The sequence below is a fragment of the Larimichthys crocea genome, chromosome X (assembly GCF_000972845.2).
Source record: "Larimichthys crocea isolate SSNF chromosome X, L_crocea_2.0, whole genome shotgun sequence".
In the NCBI taxonomy this organism is placed as follows: domain Eukaryota; kingdom Metazoa; phylum Chordata; class Actinopteri; family Sciaenidae; genus Larimichthys; species Larimichthys crocea.
Genome location: NC_040020.1, coordinates 25,975,343 through 25,997,827, shown reverse-complemented (window position 1 = coordinate 25,997,827; position 22,485 = coordinate 25,975,343). Strand labels below are relative to the sequence as shown.

General features: G+C 40.1%; 1 long non-coding RNA gene across 1 annotated transcript; it reads left to right on the top strand.

Moving 5' to 3' along the window:
• Nucleotides 1-1,709: 1,709 nt before the first annotated feature.
• LOC109140988 (uncharacterized) lies at nucleotides 1,710-21,160 on the top strand. The gene is made up of 4 exons (XR_002042623.2): nucleotides 1,710-1,971; nucleotides 15,147-15,204; nucleotides 20,878-20,961; nucleotides 21,044-21,160. It is a non-coding gene; the product is annotated as an uncharacterized LOC109140988 (long non-coding RNA).
• The last annotated feature ends 1,325 nt before the right edge of the window (nucleotides 21,161-22,485 follow it).

The following is a 22,485-nucleotide window of genomic DNA, read 5'->3' as shown; positions in this document are numbered from 1 at the left end:
CAATCTAACATAATTCAGACATTTTTAGTTACCATAGTGACATACAGTACCATAACCTTAGGTTTTCCATAGCAACCATTTGTTGAATTGACATATTTAGACTAGTATAATTGTTCATTATGTGTTTTTCTTCACTTTTCTTACATCCCTGCGAAAAGCTAAAATGAATTACCACAGTTGTCTGAAAGTTGACAGTTCTGCTGTCTAGAAACATCCAAAGAAAATTACTGAAATATTGTACAACCTGTGCACGCAGTATGAAGACGTACTGTCTGTGTCACTCGGGAAAGATAGGAAATGTTTATGTACTAGGGAAGACGTAGGTGTAGAGACATAAGCTGTAACCATACCTTTCACCATAAAGGGTGAAACGTGAGTAGACTGAATAAAAAGTATTTTTCTCTCCATGATAAGTGCTATTCCAAAGTTAGAATTCAATAAATAAAATAATATCTTATAAAAAAAAAGTAAGTCCAATAATGTTGATAATACTTTTACTACTCTCAGTGAATGAATCAACATGCAGCAAACTGGAACTGAAAAAGGGAATGAGTACATGAAATCTTTTTTCTTTTCGCCTAATTTGTTTCAGACCTTAGAGACAGATAATGAAAAACAATTTCTACAATGTTGTGCGGTAATTTTACCGAGTATTGGACCAGGGGAGTGTAAATAATAGGGAAGCAAAACTTCGAATGGGCTCGATGATAAACAATGTACCAATGAAGAAGCTCATGAGTGGATAAGTCTATGCGTGAAGATAAAGAGGGAATATAGAGGTTGTTTGATGTGGATTTCATGTCCATGCATCACACACAAACAGCACAAACACTTTGAAGATCTTAATAAGGTAGCTGCATGTCTGTGGACGCATTAAAAACTGTCGTCCTGCGCCAGCAAACAACAGCACATGCAAGTAATTAATTACCTAGTATGACTGCAATCTCGCCTTCCTCTCCCCGCTCTATATGCTGCTAATGCTGTTTTTTTTTTTTGCCGTTACGTGTTTGATTCCTGCAACCTAATTTAATTTCCACCACTGAAAGCTTCCTAACGCTGCTGTCACTTTGTGTGTAAGCAGTGGTGGCAACAGCTCTGCTAATTTCCCTCTCTGTCCTCTCTGTGGAAGCTTATGTCTCCTGTCTCAGTATCAACTGCCGTGACACATGAACACACACACACACACACACACACACACACATAGAGACAAACCCACGATTACACATTCATGCACACTTCCCAATAGCCTGAGGACAGCCTGGAGCAACTCCAATTAACGGCAGCGCTTGCTAAACAAAAATCGCATACTCCTCTGTTCTGTAAATTTTCAGGGACTTTAAAAGGAGGGCGCTATAAATTCTGTTCTTTAGGGGGAATATTTGCCTAAAGCAACATGACACAGGACACACACACATACATACACATATGTAAGCATACATACTCACAACACACATGCACACACACACACACACAAACACTGCCACTGGGAGATCAGTATCTTTCCGACGACTTTTTATCTTTATTACCACCGTCATCATTCTAACCTCCGCAGTAATGAACATCTTGCCCTGGAGAGAAGACAGACAAACGTACGGTACATACACATGCACACACACACACACACACTATGGCACATGTGCAAACAAAGATGAACACACACATACATACACACACACAATGTCTAATGGAAGGTTGAGTGTGGGTGGGTGAGAAGAGGAATGCTGGTAGGAAATAGATAGAGGGTCGGATGTAGAGACAGGGGAAAGGATGAGGGGAGATTAAGGATGAGAGGGAAGTAAGGGGGTGGAAAACAGTGGTCGAAAAGGCGTAAGGGCGGAGGGAGGTACATGGTCTGTTGAGGAAAAGATGAAAGGGGGATTAGAGGAGTGAGAGAGTTAAAATGTGAGGGCAGGAAAGCAACGTAATGGTCGGGAGAATGGCAAAGGAGGGACGAGAGTTTCATCTGAATTGGTAAGTAATGAATGAAGGAGGGAGGAGGAAACAAGAAAGACCTTAGAAATAGCCTCGAGTGGTACCGGTGATATGCATGATGAATAATGGAAGGACAGGAGGAATTGAGATGCTAAGGGATGACAAGTGGGAGGAGGAGAAAAGACGGGTTGAGTCAGAATGAATAAAACAGAGTGAGAGCATCTATCAACCCACTTGTTCCTTAAAAGTGTGGACAGACAGAAAGATATAGTCTTAGATAATACAAGAGAGGTTTCCTAGAAAAGACTCAATTTAGACTGATCAAGGAAGAGCAGAAAAGCTTGAGATGAGACAGAAATTTAATTAGGGTAAGAGTTATGAAATGCAAATATAGCTGTCATCTTACTATATTAACTTTTTGTTTTTGCAGCTAAGTGCCGTCTTCTTGCTAAAGAAGAAGACACTGTTATAATCATGACATGACACCTGTCAAATAAAAGAATCTTTCTGAATGTTTATGACTGTTGTCATTAAGTATCGTTCAATCAAGCCTACACCATTAAAGGTCCAGTGTGTAATTTTTAGTATTTATTTAGTATTTATTGGCAGGAATGGCATAAAATATTTATTATTATGTTCCCATTGGTGTACTATTACCTGGAAATAAGAATCGTTGTGGTTTTGTTGTCTCAAAATAAGCCCTTTATATCTACAGTGCGGGCTGGTCCTCTTCCACAGAGTCCGCCATGTTGAACAGCCATGAACAAACGCTGATCTAAATATGGCCTTTTGCTTTTTATGTGAATTTGCAAAAAAAGTTTTTCTTACATGCTTGGAAGGAGAGAGTGAGACGTGGGAGAGTATTTATTTGGTTGTGATCTGCTTCAACTTCACCACCACTAGGTGTCACTAGATCCTACACACTGGACCTTTAAAAATGACATAATTGATTGGATGACATTTAATAAACATAACAGTCATAAACATTCATAAAGACACCTTAATGCTTATGCCAGCGTCATGTCAATCTTATGCACACCTCTTTTTCTTTATCACCAACTAGATCAGCTGTACCTACGGTATCCCACTTTATCACATTATTGTAATGCTAGTTACTCTTATCGTTAACTATAAACTTGACTGTTACTAACTTAAATGACTTTCAGACTGTGGGTGATGAAAAAGCACACAGAGGAAGACAGCTTCCTCTGTGTAACTTGGTGACTTTATTGTCCCCTTCAACAGTAGGACAACTGAACACTCACCACGAACCTGATACCTCACCTCATATCACTCCACCAATCTTAACCTTCACTTACATAACAGGCAAGGTGTAACATAATATCAATCTCATGTCTGTGTGTTAAATACAAAGCTGGAGCCAGGAGGTGATTAGACGTGAAAAACTACACTTAGCAGCTCCTCTAAAACGCTCATTTGTTTAATCTGTACACAAAATTCTGCCTAGACCTCCACAAAACATCAAACTATAACACTTTAAAATTACTGAGTAGATTATTCAGCTGTTGATCTTCAAGACATAGTTTCACTGTGTGATCATCAGTAGGAGTGACTCATACCTTTTGAAGAAGGAAGTAAAAAAAACAATTACAAAACGCTGGCTCCAGAGGATCCCTCCCACCATCGCCCTTATTATTAACATAATTAATTCTATCCACATAACGGAGAAAATTACTTCCACCCTTCAACTATAAAAGGAGAGGTTGATAATTACTGGGGATTGTTAGAACCAAATAACATTTTATCTATATTTAGACCTCTTGTGGTCCACGACTTATACCTCCTTTGTTTTGCTTTTCTAACAACATAAATAATCTAATAACAAAATAATAAAACATAATAATACAAATGCAAGCTACAAGTACATCAGAGACGTAGGCTACGCACAATAAATATAAACACATACAATAAATACAATGAATGAATATGAACATGAGTTTTCTGGAGCAGCGTCCCGCAGTCCTACAAATGATTAGAGACATTTTTAAATGACAATATGCTGTATTATTGAAAGAGTGTGCATTACTATTTTGACTTGTAATTTAATAGAAATTTAATTTTTTAGTGTTTATTTATTTATTTTTGGATCTGTGGTGGTTAATTGGATGATGATGATCACCTGCTTTAGAAGAAGGTGGTGGAGTTTATTTGAGGAAGCCTGTAGGAAGTGTGAGTCAGTCTTTAACCTCATGTCAGTTTTGTTGGTTTCACAAGCAACGACCACAACAACAAGAAGATATGTTTAAATGATTTATTAACCAAACAAAAAGACCAAGACTGAGTGAAGCCTGAGCTTTTGTACGTCTTCGGTCTGTTGCTGGCATGGCTGGCACAACAGACCCCCTCATGACCCCATGGAAAATAGGAAGGAGATAAAGAAATAGGAGAAAAAATGGGGTTGTGCAGGAGGGGTGCAGAATATGAGAATGAAAGAGGATGAGAGGTTTAGGAGGGTATTTATAGGAATGTCGGAAGTTGCACGGTTGAGGTGTGGTCCTGCTCTCAAAATCCTGCTGAAAGCTTCAATAAAAGTGTAAAAGAAACCCATGTGAAATGGATACATCAGTATCTGTGACTGTAGCATTGTCATTTGAGCTGTTTCAAGTGTGAGTCAAGAAGCTGAATCCTGTTGCAGTGGCAAAGTTTGTAAAGAAGTTTAACCGGCTGACCACCACCATTATTTTTAGACTCTTCTTTATACCTGCTGAATGTACCAGACAGCATCAGGATGGCATATCAAGCTGAAATATAACAGGTTCAAACCCCCTGTTGGTAAAACTGTTCCCATGTGGGCTGAAATGGCCTTGAGCAAAACACACCGTCTACCAGAGACCACTGCGAGGAGACTGACCCTGTCCTACCTGTGGATAAACAGACGTTCTCTTGGGTAATCAATAATGAATATGTAATATTAATGTGGCTTAGGCTGTGTTGACACTGGAAGACTTTTGCATCCAGAAATCTGATAAAAGCAACAACCCACGTAGAGGCTTATTTTTGCAAATCAGATTTCCCTTATTGACTTTCAGGCACTAAGCTCTATACACAATTTTCAGATACTCTTTGGCCCTGGTCTGTTCCATTCAACAGAGAAAAGTCTTCAGTGAGTAAGCTGAACTTTAAACTTTAACTGTGAAATTGACCAGATGTGACAATACAAATGATTTAATATGTCAGTATAATGGAGCTTTTTCTACACTTTCCATCAGCAGTTAGAGGGTCCCTGCATGAGAGGTGATGGAACAGAAGCACTTAAGTTAATTAAGCAGCCTTATCTATGGTCCCTGCGCTCAGAGAAAAAGAGACCCGTTTGAATTGACGATAGCTACGTAATTACCCTTTATCTTCTCTTAGAGAGGTTAGGAGTTCTTTAATGAAGAGCAGTTTTGTTTAAGAGAGAACTGAAATATAAATGGTGGGCACAGGCAGATGTGTTTATGCCTGTGTGTGTATGTGTGTGTGTGTGTGTGAGAGAGAGCTCAGTGACTATTTTAGAATTTAATTATTACTGTCTGGTACCATCATTGTCCTTCAGCTATGAAATTAATTTCTACATCCTCTTACACACACATATAACCTTGCCTCCTCACACACACACACATACATTTATGTACGTTCCATAATGTGCAGCTTCTTTTTGGATTTCATCAGCTATCTTACAGTGAAGATCAGACAAAAGATTCAACCAGTGAAACGGAAACAATACCTCTGAAACATAATCCATTTTGTCCATATCGATGGCCTGCTTATTGTGTGTATGTGCACAGATGTGTTTCTATGACAGAGAGAGCTATTGTCTCAGATTTGAAGTGTTTACTGTAATCTCGGGAAGTGCGCCACACTCCTCCGTTGGCCTTATAATACGGTCTTTGGCTCTTGTGAAGAGAGAAGACTCATATATTACAAAATCCTACTTTACACCCTCCAGGTCTGCTCCAGTGTAATGACAAGACAGCTTGTGCCCTGATGAAAGTAGCCTGGCAGCAATTATGAAAGATTTGGGTGTGAGCTGTTGTCAGAATCAGATTAATGTCACTATTTATGCACAAAAACAGAGAATCTGTCCTGGTGCCACTATTGAAGGGGGTATGAGCGAATGTGCCTGTTTTTTTACATGAGTCATTATCAATGAATGACATTATATTATGAGTAACTTTCTGATTTTGACTTTATTGCACAGATGTTTTCTTTTTTCTTTTTTTTTTTTTGCCCCCTTGCACCCCACGGCTATTACAACGCATCGACATTGACAGATTTCCAAGAAGAAAGGTCCTTTGTTTCTACTGGAGGAGATGTTGAAACACTGAAAACAGTATTGCACAACAAATTTAATGACGGTGATTACAAATCACAAAAAGATACCATTAAGAAGAGTTAGAACAGACTTTTTGGATATGTAAATCACTTGTGTGCTCTTATGGCAAGGAAAAACAAAACTATCATGATCAACATTAAGTCTTCTTAGTTCCTTTGACATCTCACCCAACTCTAGAAATTTAATGAAAAGAAAAGAACCAACAATGAAATGATCTATACAAGTATTGTCTGTGGAGCCAAGGTCTGACATCACTCTGGGACCTTTTTGTTATCCAAAAACTATTATGAAAACATAAATGTCACTGCCAAAATCACTGTCATGCTGCTGTAAACACAACACTATCGCACCAAATCCATGGCTGAATAGTGAACTGAATAGTTCCCCAGCAGTGCACGATTTACTCCTGTTTGAATAATGTTTGCTGAAAGAGACATTTCTCATTTATTTTAGGAAATTATTTACCCTTTAAAAAAAAAAAATGAAAGTATATATTCATTTCTCATTTTTAAAGATTTCACGTCTTCAGTCGGAGCTGGCCCGGGGCAGAGTGCTACAGACTGGAATGTCAGAAAGTATCGAGAGAAATATTAAGGCATAGTTGGTGTTGGTCCTTTTTATAAAATGTGTTAATATTAACAAAAAGTGCTCAAGACTCGCCACTGTATGACAAATGAGTATCCCTGTCAAAGCAAGACTTCCCACCTCCCAACCCCCCAAACGACAACAATGTTTCATCAAGTTCCTAATGTGATGTGTACATTCAAGTGACAAAGCCCTCGAGAGTTCATATTTTTTATGACAGGAGCACTGAGGAAGTAAGATATTATATGATATTATAGTGCAGCATGCAGACTCTGTTTTTATTAATTCCCCAGCTGTAAAATACATAACAATGCTATGTGAATTAATGTTCCTTATTAAAACAGAATACGTGTGTTCTCTCCTTTTCTATTTTAATCAGGAAAATTAAATTAGAGGACTACACCTGTACTTATAGAGTTCATAAGCACAAAGATATTAGAAATGCAGAGGAGATGCAATAAATATAGACTGTATCTAGAGATATTTTAATATTTTACATTTTAAACAATAACGTTTATTGTCCAAAATGACATCAGTGTATTTAATAAATATAAATAACTATACATAAAAAACACAAATAGAATATAATTCAACAAAAGCCCACTATAATTGAACCCAGCACTGCAGCAAAAATGCAGGTTTCTCCATTGATTTAGTTACAGTTTGTGTGTTTTGGCTGAGGTGGGGTGGGCGGAAAAGTTAAGCCCGATTCAACTTTTAGAGTAAAGCAACCTGAGGTCACACTGCAGTGGCCAATCAGTTGTTCAGACTGGTCAAACAATTCCACAGTCAGGATGAAATGTCACTGAAACTAAGGCTACCCAGTTGTCTTCATACTTTACTTGTTATGTTCTGGCTTTGTTTATTTCATCTTCCAGCTTCTAAATCAGTGTTTGGGTCGCAGTTTATGCTGCAAAAGTTTCCTTTAGTTTGTGTCCGATGGTTTGAGAGAGAAGGAGAGAGTGAACATTAATTGAGAGACATAGACAGCGAATGGTTGATTGAACTGATTGTTTCACAGCGGTTACGTTCAGCACCAATAAACACACCCCCAGCAGAGCCCCAGTCAGCGTAGAGAGGTCAGTGTGGGTGGATGGTTCAACAAAACATCAGACTAACACGACCAAACTCCTCTAACCTCAACAAAGTACCAATTTTAACCAAAACACAGTATTTTTGTTCCCTAACCTAACCAAATTTTTAAAACGTAATTTTCAGTAGCAATTTAACACTTTTGAAAGACAGAAAATTATTTTGTTTTGCAGAAATAGGCGTCAAATCAGAAAATATGTCACCTGGCATGCATGGACAAATGAGGTATTTTGTCTGGATAGAGTGTTTCAACATGCCTTTCCACCACACTGGGTGTTGCTGGACAGAGGGTTTAACAAACTCTTATTGACAGCACAGCAAGAGTGTTTCCAAGGAGCTGAGTGCTGGCACACGATATCATTCGTGTGGGTTTGTAAGCATGCCAACAATATGCTACCATAGACTGGGTGACAAAAAATCCTGGGTATCCTTATTTATATTTTTTATTTTTGATTCATTCTCAAAAGGGAATTTTGATGGCAGACAACTTGGTTAGTTGCAATCATTTTGTATCATGTAGTAGGTAAACGACAGTATAGCTACGATTAAACTTATCAGTCATATGCTCATATGCTCATGCTGTAGACACATTCTCGTTGTAGTATGATAGCAAACCTCTCAACAATTCACCTCCAATGCAAAGGTTCTCAGTTGATGTTACCAGGTAACCCCCAGTATACAAAAAGACAAACATTGTGTGTCATATGTATCACTATAGGAAGAATAAGTTTCAATCTGAGGTATAATTATGAGTAAGTCGCTCTCACAGACACATACAGCAGCCTTGTGTGGCTCTGAAGTGGGATAATAAATATGTATGCAACTGCTTTATGGGAAAGAGATTGAAGAGTGACAGAGAAAAATAGGAGGGGCAGAAAACAGACAGGGACAGAAAAAAAACAGACATGCAGGAAGAGCTGGATTGGGGATTTAAAAGAGGGGGAGAAGTGAAAGAGCCTTTGATCAGCAGCGAGAGATGGAATAAAGTCACCTCTGTTCCATTAACACCCTGTTGCTGTGTAAGTGAAAGTAGAAATGCTGTGTGTGTGTCTCCATGGGGCTTTGTCTTTAACCTTCTTCACTCCTCCAAAGTCAGTGATTTAACAGAGCAGCATGCGTATCGACCGATATTTATCATATTTCTCACATCATCTGCACTTTGTTGTCTTTCCTTTCTCTCCTCGCTGCGTGTCAGACAGTCCTTTTATGTTCAGACACTGAAATTATCAGCTGCTGATAAGAGATGCTGTATTTGTTTTTGACACGTTGTCTGAACAGCTGCTATGTAAATTAACATGTGTGTCAATCAGATTTTTAACACACATGAACAACTTACTGACTCCCCATTTATATCAATGAGGCTGTGTTAAGAAGACCTCCCAGGATGATGCATTACAACTCAACAGCACCACAAATTACAGCCTCCGAAATGAATAAACATCCCTCTAAAACAATTCCATCAAAAAGAAGAAGTACTTCATTAATACATCAATCCACCCCTCCGTTTTTTACACACATAGGCTGAAAATACAAGCACACACAGATAGACATGCAAATGTGGAGAGGTGGTGGAAGGTTAGCCGTGTAGCGGCGCCATGGGATTAGGGGTTTGGTGTCTTCAGCTGTGCCCAGAAGGTGAACTGTCATCTCTCCAGCTACCAGTGAAAGCTCCATACTGTGGACTGTACTGGACTTGTTCCCAAGCCAAGTCCCTACGGACAAAGCTACTGCTGCCCAAAAAGCTTTACCTGATATTCCAGGTGGTCTCCTGAATACTGAACAGGACTGACCCTGCTTAGCTCAGATCAGTATGGCTGTAAGCCACCCTGAATATGTTATAACCTAATAACATTATGTACGATTTATTGCAGGGCGGTTGTATTAGGTTGCACTGGTTTGAGCTCCTATCCATCAACGGCAGGGGACACAGTCCCAGATATTTCCCACAGAGAAGCGTAGGGAAGTCGCTCAGCCCTGCTTGTTATCAGAAGGTAGGAAAGTTAACCAGACGTGCCAGATTTGCCCAAACAAGCAGTTATTCCTAGTTTTTGGAGCCTCCTCTTTTTCTAAAACTCAAACTAGATATTACCTCAGATAAAGCATAAATCTATGTTGCTCTTTGTACGGCTTGGTCACGTAAGTTTCAACTCGTGGGCTCATTATTGACCCCTGTGGCCACAGAGTGGTAAAGCAGAGCAGTGTTTTCTTTTATGCATTGGCTTCTCGTAACAAGTCTGTTCCACACTTGGATACAAACTTGGAAAAGCAGCACAAGGGTTAGATTTATGCTTCATGGGAAGCGTTTTTCAAACCGGTTTTACCAGAGACTAGTCGGTTTTGGCAAGTGCATGCCTAGTTATGTTTTCCATCTCTAATAAAGAGAGGCGCACAGCTGCTTCTGACAAAAAACCTACTGGGTGTATGTACACATGATGATCAAAGTGTCTGAGCAAAATAGGCCCATTTTCTGTTCAATCCAGCTGTGATAGGAGGCGAAAATGTGAAGCTCTGTGTGGTACCATACTGTATGTGGTCTAGTTCAGCTGGAAAGCTAACAGACGAAACCTTAATACCCATCAGCCCTGAGCAGACGATTTATGAACAGTCACTCTACTACTTTGATGCAGACTGAAATATCTTTACAACTACTGAAAGGACTGCCATCAAATTTTATACAGACATTCACGTTGCCCAGCAGATGCAACCTAACGATGATTGTTCCTCTAGTGCCATCGGCAGGTTATCATTTATTAGTTAGTGTCTCAACAACTATACTATTCTATCTATACTAATGAATACTAAAAGACATGAATACTTGCTTCACTTCATCTTGCCATCCATCCATCATTGGATCAAAATTTAAATGTTTGTTTTTTTCAGCTGCTAGCCTGGCTGCAGAATAATAATTTGTGCACTATTACTACTTTGTGTTGCAAATGTCCTTTACATGTTTTGTGTTTGTGGTTAGCACTGTCACCCTAAAGCAAGAAGGTTCTTGGTTTGAACCCTGTGTCAGCATGGGTTCTCTGGCTTCCTCCTACAGTCCAAAGACATGCAGTTAATCGGTGACTTCAAATTGCCTGTAGGTGTGAATGTGAGCATGAATGCTTGTTTGTCTCTGATGAACTGGAGACTTGTCCAGGGTGTACCCTGCATCTCGCCCAGCCCCCCGCGAGAAGATGGATGAACCAGAAACCTTGAGGTCAGGATCTCCCCAAGGGGTCACAAGATAAATCTAAGGGGACACAAGCTGATTAAAAAGATAAGAAAAAGGAGAAAAATATTTCTATGCTACGGAAACCTGTGCAGAAGGGTCGTGAGTACTATGCTTTTCTATAAATGTTCGGGGCCAAACAAGTTCAGGAACCATTTTCATTGACTCTTTGTGCTAAATGTCCTAAAAACACATGTATTCATTAAAAAAAAATTAGCATCCATTCATGCCATGTGTGTGAAAATGTTTGCACTTGGTATGTAATGTAGCTCTGTAGTGTTGAAAAGAGCTACAAGGCAGTGTCAGTACTCTGTGGTGGATCAGCTAATCAGAGATCAATGGCTCTTGACACCTACTTTGACAGCAAGCAAAGAAAACCTCCATCTGCTCCATCTGTTTTTGTTTCAGCAGAACTTGTTAATGTTTCAACAGAAATCCATAAACGAAGCATGACACGATGCCTCTAGCGAAGGTGTAAAAACGGGTTGTTTAAGTGACATGAACACACATGCACATGCAGCACACACACACACACACACACACACACACACACTGAGATGGTGAGGTTAAATGTGTGTCATAATCTGCCTCGCCCACACATTCGCACACAGAAAGTGAGATCAACATTTGAAGTTAACCATCTCTAAATGGAATTCACTAATCAAATGTGTCTATGAAAAGCAGCCACAAACATGTGCTTTCAATTAAAGGTGGATCTATCTTGGTAAGCTTGAAACAGAATATAGATGCACTGAATGCAACTGTATTCTGGCGCAATGATCAATGATAAAAGAAAATGATAAATGACAATAATGTATTGTGATTTATGGTCTGATGGAGTAACATTTTACTGGCATGGTTTGGATCCTGCCATCTTTGAGGAACGGTCACTGCAAATCAATACAAGGATGTTCTGAGTGATCATTTTTATCCGATGATGAAACACTTCAATCCTCCTTCAGGGTGACAAATCCTCCGTCCACAGGACACAAGGGGACACTTCATTTGCTGAGTATGAAAATGATGTAAATCATATTCTATCACATTCACTAGATCTCAAACACACTGAGCACTTACAGGAGATTTTGGAGTGACATTAGATCTCCACCACCATAATTAAACACCAAATAACAGGTTGTCTTTTGGAAGAGTGGCGTTCAAGAGACTAAGCAGTTCTGGCTTCGCCTTTCTAAAAGACTTTCTAATGGTTTGTCCATTAAATCTGTGCTTCTAAAGTCTATGTTGCTGTCACTCGCTCCTTTCTTGAGTTTACAGATGCATCGATCAGGCTTGTTCTCTCCCATACTGATTGTGATTCTTCAGCTCTGGTTATGTACCAGGTACCAGAGATGTGGAGTCAGTGAAATGCAACTTGACTTGACCTGAGACTCGATTTGTACTTGGAAGTTAAAGACTTTGACTTTGTGACGTTACTTGTCTTGAGACATGATGACTTGATTGATTTGTCTGTGTCGTTTTTTATGTTTTCAGTATAAATATTCAATATTAAATGTATCCAACACTGTTAATGTTGATCTTAAACAACCCTGTATGTGAGAACACACAGGAATGGCATTGTCATGATTGGATTAGTGAAGTTTCTTGCAACTCTACCTGATGGTCTATGGATCAGATAAGATCATCATCCTCATGCCTGTGCTAAGAGTCATAATTTCAGGTTCAAGAGTTTCACAGTCTGATGACAGACTACATCAAACATGTTGACTATCAAAGTTATATTTCAATGTTTAGTTGAATAATTATGTTTTATGTTGGTATGGGGCTAAGATCGGGTTATGTTTCGGTGGTTGTGGTTAGGAAAGATTGTTTCAGTCAAAATACCCAGTCTTGACTTTCCCAAGAAATGATGATTTGGGACTTGTTTGAGACTTGGACCAAATTACATTTCACATGTCTGCCAAGTATTAATCCAATACCAGTGTTTCTATTTTCTCCAAAATGTAAAAACTCTGTAAAACTCACTGTGCACAGTTCATTGGAATTGTTTTCCTTTAAGCTCACATGAACCCAGGAATTTCTGCGGCATTAAAAACTGAGCGACTGAAATTAAATTGTATGAAGACATTGACAAATCGAGTGTATTTGACATGCATGGACGATACTTGGTCTGCTTAATAAGGTCAGAACTGCAGACGATTCCTTACTTTTGACTGTATGAAGTTATGGCCATGTTGTTCTGGAGTGGGCAGTGATCTCATAAAGGTACATCCAGAGGTGATTTTTCTTGCTTGTTTCCATTGTTTTGGACGTCATGCAATCAGGGTTCATTTTCTGCAGAACTCTGGTCAACTCAGCATGCATGCTTGTTTGGCAACTCTTGAGGTTTTTATATAGTCTGCTTTCAGGCATACTTTAATTTTGTGCCTTCGGTTATCACAGAGGACACGACAATGCACAAAAAGACATGTTGAGAAAGAAATAGGCTTTTTTTCACAGCAGACATAGTAGGAACCCGAAACTGAAGCAGCTGAATAGGATTCAACATTTAATTTTATTATTCATATCTGTGATTTTTCCCACTATGACATGTCAAGATGTGACAAAACCATTAGTTTAATGGAACAGGATCTTTAAAGACTGCATGGATTCTGTTGAGGATGTAAGTGACCACTTAAAGGAGACTGTGGTCCTCCAGTTCAACATCTCTTTTTGTTTCCTCTTCCTCTTAGGTTTAAATGAGTCCCTGATTGAACAGCTAGATCGAAGACCAGCTGGGTCTTTGTTCCTCGACTTTTGAAGATTAGCCTGTAACCTGAGAGAGAGATGTTTAATGCAAAAAGCAAGTATAAGGGGGGTAAAAAGGGAGAGAATGATGCATAGTGTTTTCAATTGAATTGATTCTCAACTAGTGCACCTGAGACCACTCACGCACACACGCCGAGGCTCGCACACATAACACTCTACAGCTGCACGTTAAACCTAAATGCTTGTGAAAACCAAAACCAATCAAATCTCCTCCTGGGTGAGAGGGCAGGTGTTCAGCCGTGGTTGGCAGCTAATTTGGATGTGTGTATTTCTGCATATGAGTGAGCACAAAATGTGTGTGTCTGTGTTAGTAAAGTGTGAGGTTGCATGGGAAATTCACTTCAGCTGTCAGCAAGCCATCCGGCACATGGTGATCTTTCAGGGTCAGGTCATCCACTGTGCAAGGAGCTCTGATTGGTTCATGTGACCTGGCTGTGCAGCGGTAACTCAACACAGACGCACGCACACACATACACTTGTTGACATTCTCTCCAGTGTAATGGTGTTAACAATTCTGTCCCAAAATTATGATGATTACCAGTACAGACACACACGTTCTCCCTCTCTATGCACCCAGAATTTTAAAACTGCTTTTGATTTATCACATTTTTACTGAGCTGGATGGAGGATTGGCTGGCCTGAGGGGGGCAGTGTGGCTCTGTGGTCCAATGGGAGAGCAGAGGTAGAGGAGATAAGCGATGAAGAGATTGTCACCTTGTAACTGTAAGACACTGTTTCTCTCAGTGTCATACAACTTTGCCTCATACACATGCACATCTTCAAAACAGGAGCCATGTGGCAATCCTCTCTTCTCATTCCCTTTATTGTTGCTGCCTTCAGGGTCCCATCAGCTCTTATCTCAAGGTGCAGAGAAGAGAAATAGATCCTAAAAAATAACTTGTTGTGCATTCAAGGACTTCTGAACAAGAATAAAAAATAATAAATGCTGCGTCCAGTTTATAGAAGACAGACTGAATCACATCACATCGAGGGTGTATAGTGAATCTAGATTAATGCCGTACAAAAGAATAATAACAAATGATGAAATATATATCAAGATAACCACCTTCAGATGTTTCCCAGGTGTATGGGCAGCTTGGCTATAACAGAAAATAGTTTCTTTCCTTGTTGATCTGTATTGCTCACTGTGACGTGAGCTGAACTCCCAGTAGATTTTTTCTGACAACTGCAGTGAAGGCAGCATGTGTGTGTGTGTTTCAGCAGAGGCTTGGAAGACACATGCCGGAGATGAAGGTGGGGGTTGACAAGATGCTGTGATGTGAGTATGTGACAGATGTGCATGTAGATAGCATGTCAGGGGTGTACATGCACCAGTGACCAGCCCAGCCAGGTGCATGCATGTTCAGTGTACATATATGTGCGTGTGTCAGTTGGTGTGTGTGGTGTAACCCTAAAGTCATTCCATCATGCATGACAGTAAACCCCTCCACACATACACACACACACACACACACACACACACACACACACACACACACACACACACACACATACAACACAGTGTTAGATTAGCTCGACTCGAAAACTGGGAACGGTGAACAGTCTCTGTGGAAATACAGGTTATAGCCCCACCAGCACCTCTAAACTCATCATGTTACATCTTGCTTATTTATGTTATGTTCTTGACAATTTCTGGGTGACCTTTCTGGAGTTTCCACTGGCTGTCTACCAACAGCTCAAAGCCAAGAAATAGTACAACACATAGCCCCACTTTGGTTTTTGTAGGAATAAACAAACAAGACGTGATCTGTTAATTGTGAAGTTTTACAGGTGGATTTTGTGATTGTTGTCGGATAGAATCAAATTAGCCGTTTTTCTTCTTTTTCCAGTCTTTGTGTTGAGCTGAACTAACCACCCGTTCACATTAGCTTCATCCATCCATCTTCTTCTGCTTAACTGGGGTTAGGTCACGGAAGCAGCAGGTTTAGCATGGCGTTCCAGACGTCCCTTTCCGCAACAACTCATCCTACCTCCTCCTGGGGGATCCTGAGGTGTTCCCAGGCCTGATCGGCTATATAGTCCCTCCAGTGGGTTCTGGCTCTGCCCCCTTTTTACCCAACAGTTGGATATGCCCGGAACACATCCAAAGGAAGCCAGGTGACCAATTGGCATCATAATCAGATGCCTGAACCAGCTCAGCTGGCTTCTTTCGAGGCGAAGGAGCAGTGGCTCTACTCCAAGCTCCCTCCAGATGTCTGATGTCTCCTTGCTCCAGATTTCTCTATACGCAATCTCATTCAGACTGAGATTAAGATTTAGATTCGGATTAGGGTGGGTGTGCTTTTTTTCCCAGCATTGCAAAGTGGTCCTACAGACATGGAAGATATAGATTCATATTTCCTCTATATACATGAAAGTGATATCAACCTTTAACCAGAAAGTGAAAAAGCACATTTCCCAACATGTGAAACTATTCCTTAAAGGTTAAAACACCCTCTGCTCCTCTAACACTGTTTGTATTGTAGGCAATATTCAATTTAATGAAATATATTTGGTTTTGCTGAGATAATGTCATCATCAGAATTTGTTCTTGTGGAGAAAAAAAGGTAACATGACATATTGTTTATTTTCTGTGTCAGTCATGTGCAAACAAAAATGATTATTTTAATTAGACTTCATAAAATTATTATTTTAGCAATAAAGTTTTGTAATAATAGCTTCTGGTTAGTATTTTCTGGCTTCCCAATATTCTCACTGGACACTATCATCTTCTATTAGCAGTCAATTATACATATTGATCAGTTGTGAAACTTAACTCTGGAGAGTTTCAGAGTTGCAGTTTGTGCAGCAACATATTGACTGGAGCCAAACAAAAATGAGGCAATATAATCATCCAGTCTAATGAAAGCATGCCCTGCCCTGTAATTAACACTAAGCAAATTAATAGCTGTGAAACTGATGGGCCTGGTTCAGCTATTAAAGGTCAATACACTGAGGAACTTCTGCTTGATCCCAGTTGTCTCCGTGTTAAATTAAAAATACTTTATTTTGTGAAACAAAAAACAAATAAACTGTGCCGGTTTGACCTTAGAGAAGATTTTACTCATTTCTCCTCATCAGCAGTGAGCCACAGGAAGAATTAATTCCTGACACACTGAGACATTTTTGTCATTGTTACTTAGAAACATGTTTTTGTCATGTTGAATTGTTTTTCTATTCCAAGGTGGTTTTTGATGTGTATTCCTCTGCAAACTAAGCACCTTACAGAGAGGATAAAGTCAGTAAAGGTATTTTTAAATCACAAATGGAGCACCTACATGCAGTTTTTACATCTCACATACTTACATATGTTCATTAAGTGTGTGCCTGTCTGTGTCCACAAGTATGTGCCATATGTTACATCGATTCAACATGTATTCTATGGAGAATGTCATAACGTACCTAACTAAATCACCACCTGAACCAAATGTATCTGTGTGATACAAGGGAGGAGTAAGAAATGGAAGAAGGCATGTAATGGGGGGAAAAATTGAAGACTTTCTATGTTTGTCATCCCCACAGGGAAGAGAAATTTTATATATGGCTCAAAGATGGAATTGGTTGGAAGTAAGAAAAGAAGTGGGTTTGGGGGAGGACGAGTAAAGGGCAGCGAGGTAGAGAGAGGCGGGATGGAAAACAGGAAAATTAAAGCTCATGGTGTGTTTCCCTCAGGGCATGGTATCACTTTTCTGTAAGATCTCTGTAACACTGTCCACACCCTGTAGACTGGAAGAGCTGGAAGCGAGTGCCTTTGGGCTTCCCCTTGTTCAAGTGTATGTAGGAACACATGCACTTACAGGCCTATGTATTCAAGTACAGGCACGCACACAAATACTAATTAAGCGGTTGTTTATATTTTCACAGCACCTCCTGTTACATCTGAGCTGTTTGAGGTCTGTTTTGTGTTCCGCTTGTGTTTGCTTTCCTTTTATGAGCGTTCAGCGTGTCGACTCCTCCTCCACAGTGTGATGCCCGATAAGTTGTATGTGATTACAGGTGCGCGGGGGAAAGAGCTTCAGAGTGCCATCCCAGAAGTCTGCACTGCGGTTCTCTGACACCAGTTGCGAGGCCCTGCAGTCAGGCCGGACACATGAGGCGCTGGCCAGTGTGAGACGAGGCGGTGCTCCAGATTAACTGTCCGCTTTGTTGCTGTAGGGATGACACACAGCTGGAGCTGGAAGATCAAGCACACACATACAAAAAGAAAGTAAAATAAACAACAACACTTTAAAAAAATCCCTGAGACTCATCCACCGGGGCACAGTTTAAGCTTTGCTTTTTGTATTTCTCTCTCCACATTTCACACAGTGACCTTGAAATCATTGGTTATATTTCCCCTTTTCTTACTTCAATAGCCTTACTCTCTCTGCTTTCTCGCCTACTTTCCTTCATTCACCCTCCATAAAAGAGCCTTGAAAGCCTAGACTATGATTTTCACACCCCTTTCTATCTACTTGACGCACTAAAATGTGATCCCTCTCCACAGCGATCCGCCCTTTTCCCCACTGGTGCTACACTTATCCCACATCCCTCCCTGTCTCTTTGAGTTGACTACAGGTGTGACCTAACTCCGCACAATTCCCTCTTCATTTTCCTTACTCGCTCCGTTTTTTTCACATGAAAGGCTTCCTGCTACCCTCAGCTCACCCTCAGTCCTGCTCTTTATTCTTAGTGCACCCTCACCCTCTCTGCTAGCCCCAGGAGATAGTTTGGATAACAGGTGGAGCCACTGGTTTTCGGGGATCAAGTTTCCATCTGCCTGTAATGCAAGAATGTAGCGTCACCCTGGGCTACATTGAAACCAAACAATAAACCACACAGTTGCATGCACACGCACAAAGAGAGACTCACAAAACATCCAGAGAAGCTGCTGTTAGTGAGTTCCTTTAAAAAAGATGACTTTTATTCATTGGGTTTCTTAGCTTTTTAAAAAAACATTTTTATTGTATCTTTATTTGGAACGGACAAAGGAGTACATCCACATGGCGTCAGCAGTAGAGCTAAACACTAGTGCCATTCCAGTTTTTGTTTTAAGTACAGAGAAAGTACAACATCAGCCATCAGGGCTTATGGGGTTTCTTGACTTTTAATGTTGCGTCTTTATCTGTAATTATTTTTCTCACAAAGATAAAGAGTTCAGAAAAGAGACTAGAGAATAATTCCTGTGCACCAATGCATGCTGGCACACAAGCATAAGCGGATGTCCTGTAAACACACAGAGAGCTCGATTCACAGGATGAGCATCTTAAGTTCAACGTGTTCTTGGAAAAACACAAAGGCCATCACACTGTCCATTTATGTTTCTGTATAAAACATTGGATGCATATGTTTTTAATAGAGACTGTGCACTCTCACTAGTTTTACTCACATGCTGTGTTGATGCTTGATTCATATCCAGCAGCCTGCAGCAATTACATGATGGTGAAAGAGCAGTTTATAAAAAAAAAAAAACATCCATTGTGTTGACGGGAACAAGAGTTTAAAAAGCAACAAGAATAAGCAATTGATGCTGTTAGTCAGTGTCCCACAGCTATGCTTTAAAATCCCTGTTTCTCTCTGTCTCAACCATTTCCCCATTGTGTGTATCCTCCCAGCACTCCACTGCTATGACAGGTCAGTTAATATTGACATTATCTCCCTCCACCACGATGACAGCTAGAGCTGCAGGAAGCCGCTCATTAGCTCTGCATGCACTTGTATGTGTGTGCATGTGTTTGTGTGCGTGCGTGTATGCACGCACGACTGTGTTGATTGCTGGGACAGAAGGCATTAGCCTAATCAAACAGGTGTTAAAGAGACAGGGGACAGCCCCAATGTTTGCCACTGAGAGAATAACAGAGATTGGTGTCATCGTTCAGCCCGATCATAGAGCACTCTGCGGAGGTCATCTCGTTGCTGCAGTGTGTTGAAGAGAGAGTGGGACTACAGTTTGTGTGTGTGTGTGTGTGTAAAGAGAGGGAGGGTGAAAGTATATAGAGAGAGATTTGACAAGCAGATGTAGCTAGATGCGTTCAAATAGTCATCTTAGATATCCATACTGTGTGCACAAATTTGCGTGCTTGTGCGTGTGTCTCTGTGTGTGTTTGTAATTTTATGGGCCCCTCTCTCTCTGGGTGAGAAGCCATAACAGGATGCTTTGGTGATAGAGAGCAATAGATGGATTGAGGGCAGAAAATGCAGTGGTAATTGTACTGGATACACAGGTAATTGGAAGCTAAATTGGCTTCAGATTTAGAACCTGTGAGCACTCAGTCGGTCTGTGTATAGGCACCAGGAAACCACAGTGTGTGTGTGTGCATGTGCTCTCGAGTGTGTGCATGTGTGTCTGCGTGGGGGGAACATTTCTATTGTGAGACAGCAGGGGAAATATATAGCCTTGAATGACTAATAAGAACTGGACACGTTACAAAATGAACCCAATAATGTTGTGCAAAATGAATGCTTGAAGAAATGATTCCCAGCCGCTGTGGTTTTAATTTCAAAACATTTCGTGTTATTAAAATTTGACATTTATTGGGATTTATTTTACTACCAACTGTCTGTGTATGCCCTCGTGAGGTCTTGTTAAGGACGATGGGTATGGACAGCAGGGATTTTATCTGGGCACTGAGGTTTAGTCTTAACCTTGAGAGCACATATAATACAATATTTTAAACCAGAGGTTTACCTTCCTTGTTTTTTCAGAGATTTTAATAGTATCTCTTGGTATTACTCAGTGAATGGGACTTGCTCAGGTGTGAAAATGGTCGATAAAGACTTGATAAAATCACACCACTGTCATATTTTTAACAAATCTGTAAACTGCAGCAAATTTTTTGCTAATATTATTATTGTGTTATTGTAACAGTGTTTTACCTTCCCTTTTGTTTCCGTCTGTCGTGTCTATCTCTCTCTGTTGTGTGTGTTGCTGGGTGTGGTTTCCCACTCACCTGCCTGATCACCACACCACCAGCTGCTCACCATCTAATCAACCGCTACAGTACAGAAGACCGGCTGTACCTCTGAGACTCCACCAGCCTGTTCAGTCTCCATCGTGGTATACAGTACAGCTAAGTCAGTGACATTTGTGAAGTTCATTTTATAGTGCTTTTGCTCATTCTGATCTCCCTTTGCTCCAGGATATCCTCCTGCCATCTGCCTGCCTCGATGTTGGACCTCACCATGCCACCACCAGTCCTGTACCAGCCCCCTGATTCACTCTCAGCTAGATCACCACCTCCCCCTGCACATTTCACCTTTGGTTCTAATAAACTGTTTAACTATGCTTCATCTGAGTCCGGTCTTGGCTCTTTGGGTCCACTTAATGTTCACTATAGCAGACTACAGAGTATGTGGCATTGGTCTATACCAGGGGTATTCAACAGGCCAAGGTAGTTAATAGAGAGATAGAGCAGGGACTGTATAAAAGTGTATTGCCTATTAAGCTTGGTTTACAATGTGTAGGTCAGCCTATAGTGTGCTAGTACACATGATTGCACAAGGAGTCATAGGTAGCCTATCATCAGTACTGTGTAAATTATCATTTTATGTTTATGATAGGCCGTTTATCTGTTATATTCATGTTAATGTGTATCTTCAGACATTTGAAAAGTCCCTGCAGACCCCCTGTTTTTATTTTATGTAGTTAAAATAAAAACAAACATTAAATTAATTAATTAACTAAGTGTATTTTGGGATTAAAAACAATAAATGAACATTACGTGAAAACACATTCCCAGTCTGATAGAGAAAATATGAATCTTACTGCCATTTATAATATTAGGCACATGTGACTGGATCGCCCTAAAATTTCAGCTTTCCATTCATTATGACTACAGTTAACCCAGGCAGTATATTGGATATAAATAGTTACTGGGCAATGTGAGAACATGTATCCTCTATGAATAACTGAACAGAATTTTAGAACTTTCCAAATCATTACTTTTTACAGGGTTTTTATCAAATAAAATCTAGCCTGTTACACCAGGGGGTAAAATATGGACAACTTATTACCTTGAACATTTTCCTTTATGAATTTCCAGCCTTCTTTCAATTTATGATTCGGGTCAGTTCTGCAGAATATTTTCCCCTGCAGCTAAATGTGTTAAAATGCTGCTTACATTCATTCACATAACATTACTGCAATATCCATGACCTGCCTCTACTGGAATAGGACAGAGACTGGAGGGAAGTAAATGAGACAACTGTATTAGAAATAGAAGCTCTTGGAGGAATAGCGCTGGGAATTTGAAACAAGTCAGATACAGTTTGAAGGAAGTAAAAGTGGAGGTCAGAGGTGACTAGGGGCAACAATGTATTTAGAGAATGGTAATATATTCCATTTAAAAAATATCTTGCTCAAACTCAAGGGCGCCACACAAAGTGAGGCAGAAATTATTTATAATAAAATAAAAAACATGGTTGAAATGAGTAACTTTCAAAAGAGACAAAAGACCAAAAAGCATAATTGTGTCTGAGCAAGATTGAATATTGTAAAATTGGTGGTGGTATCATAGCAACTGGCAGCCGTCCAAAGTTTAGGAGCGTTTTTCATACGGTGTTCACAGACGTGCTGCTTGCC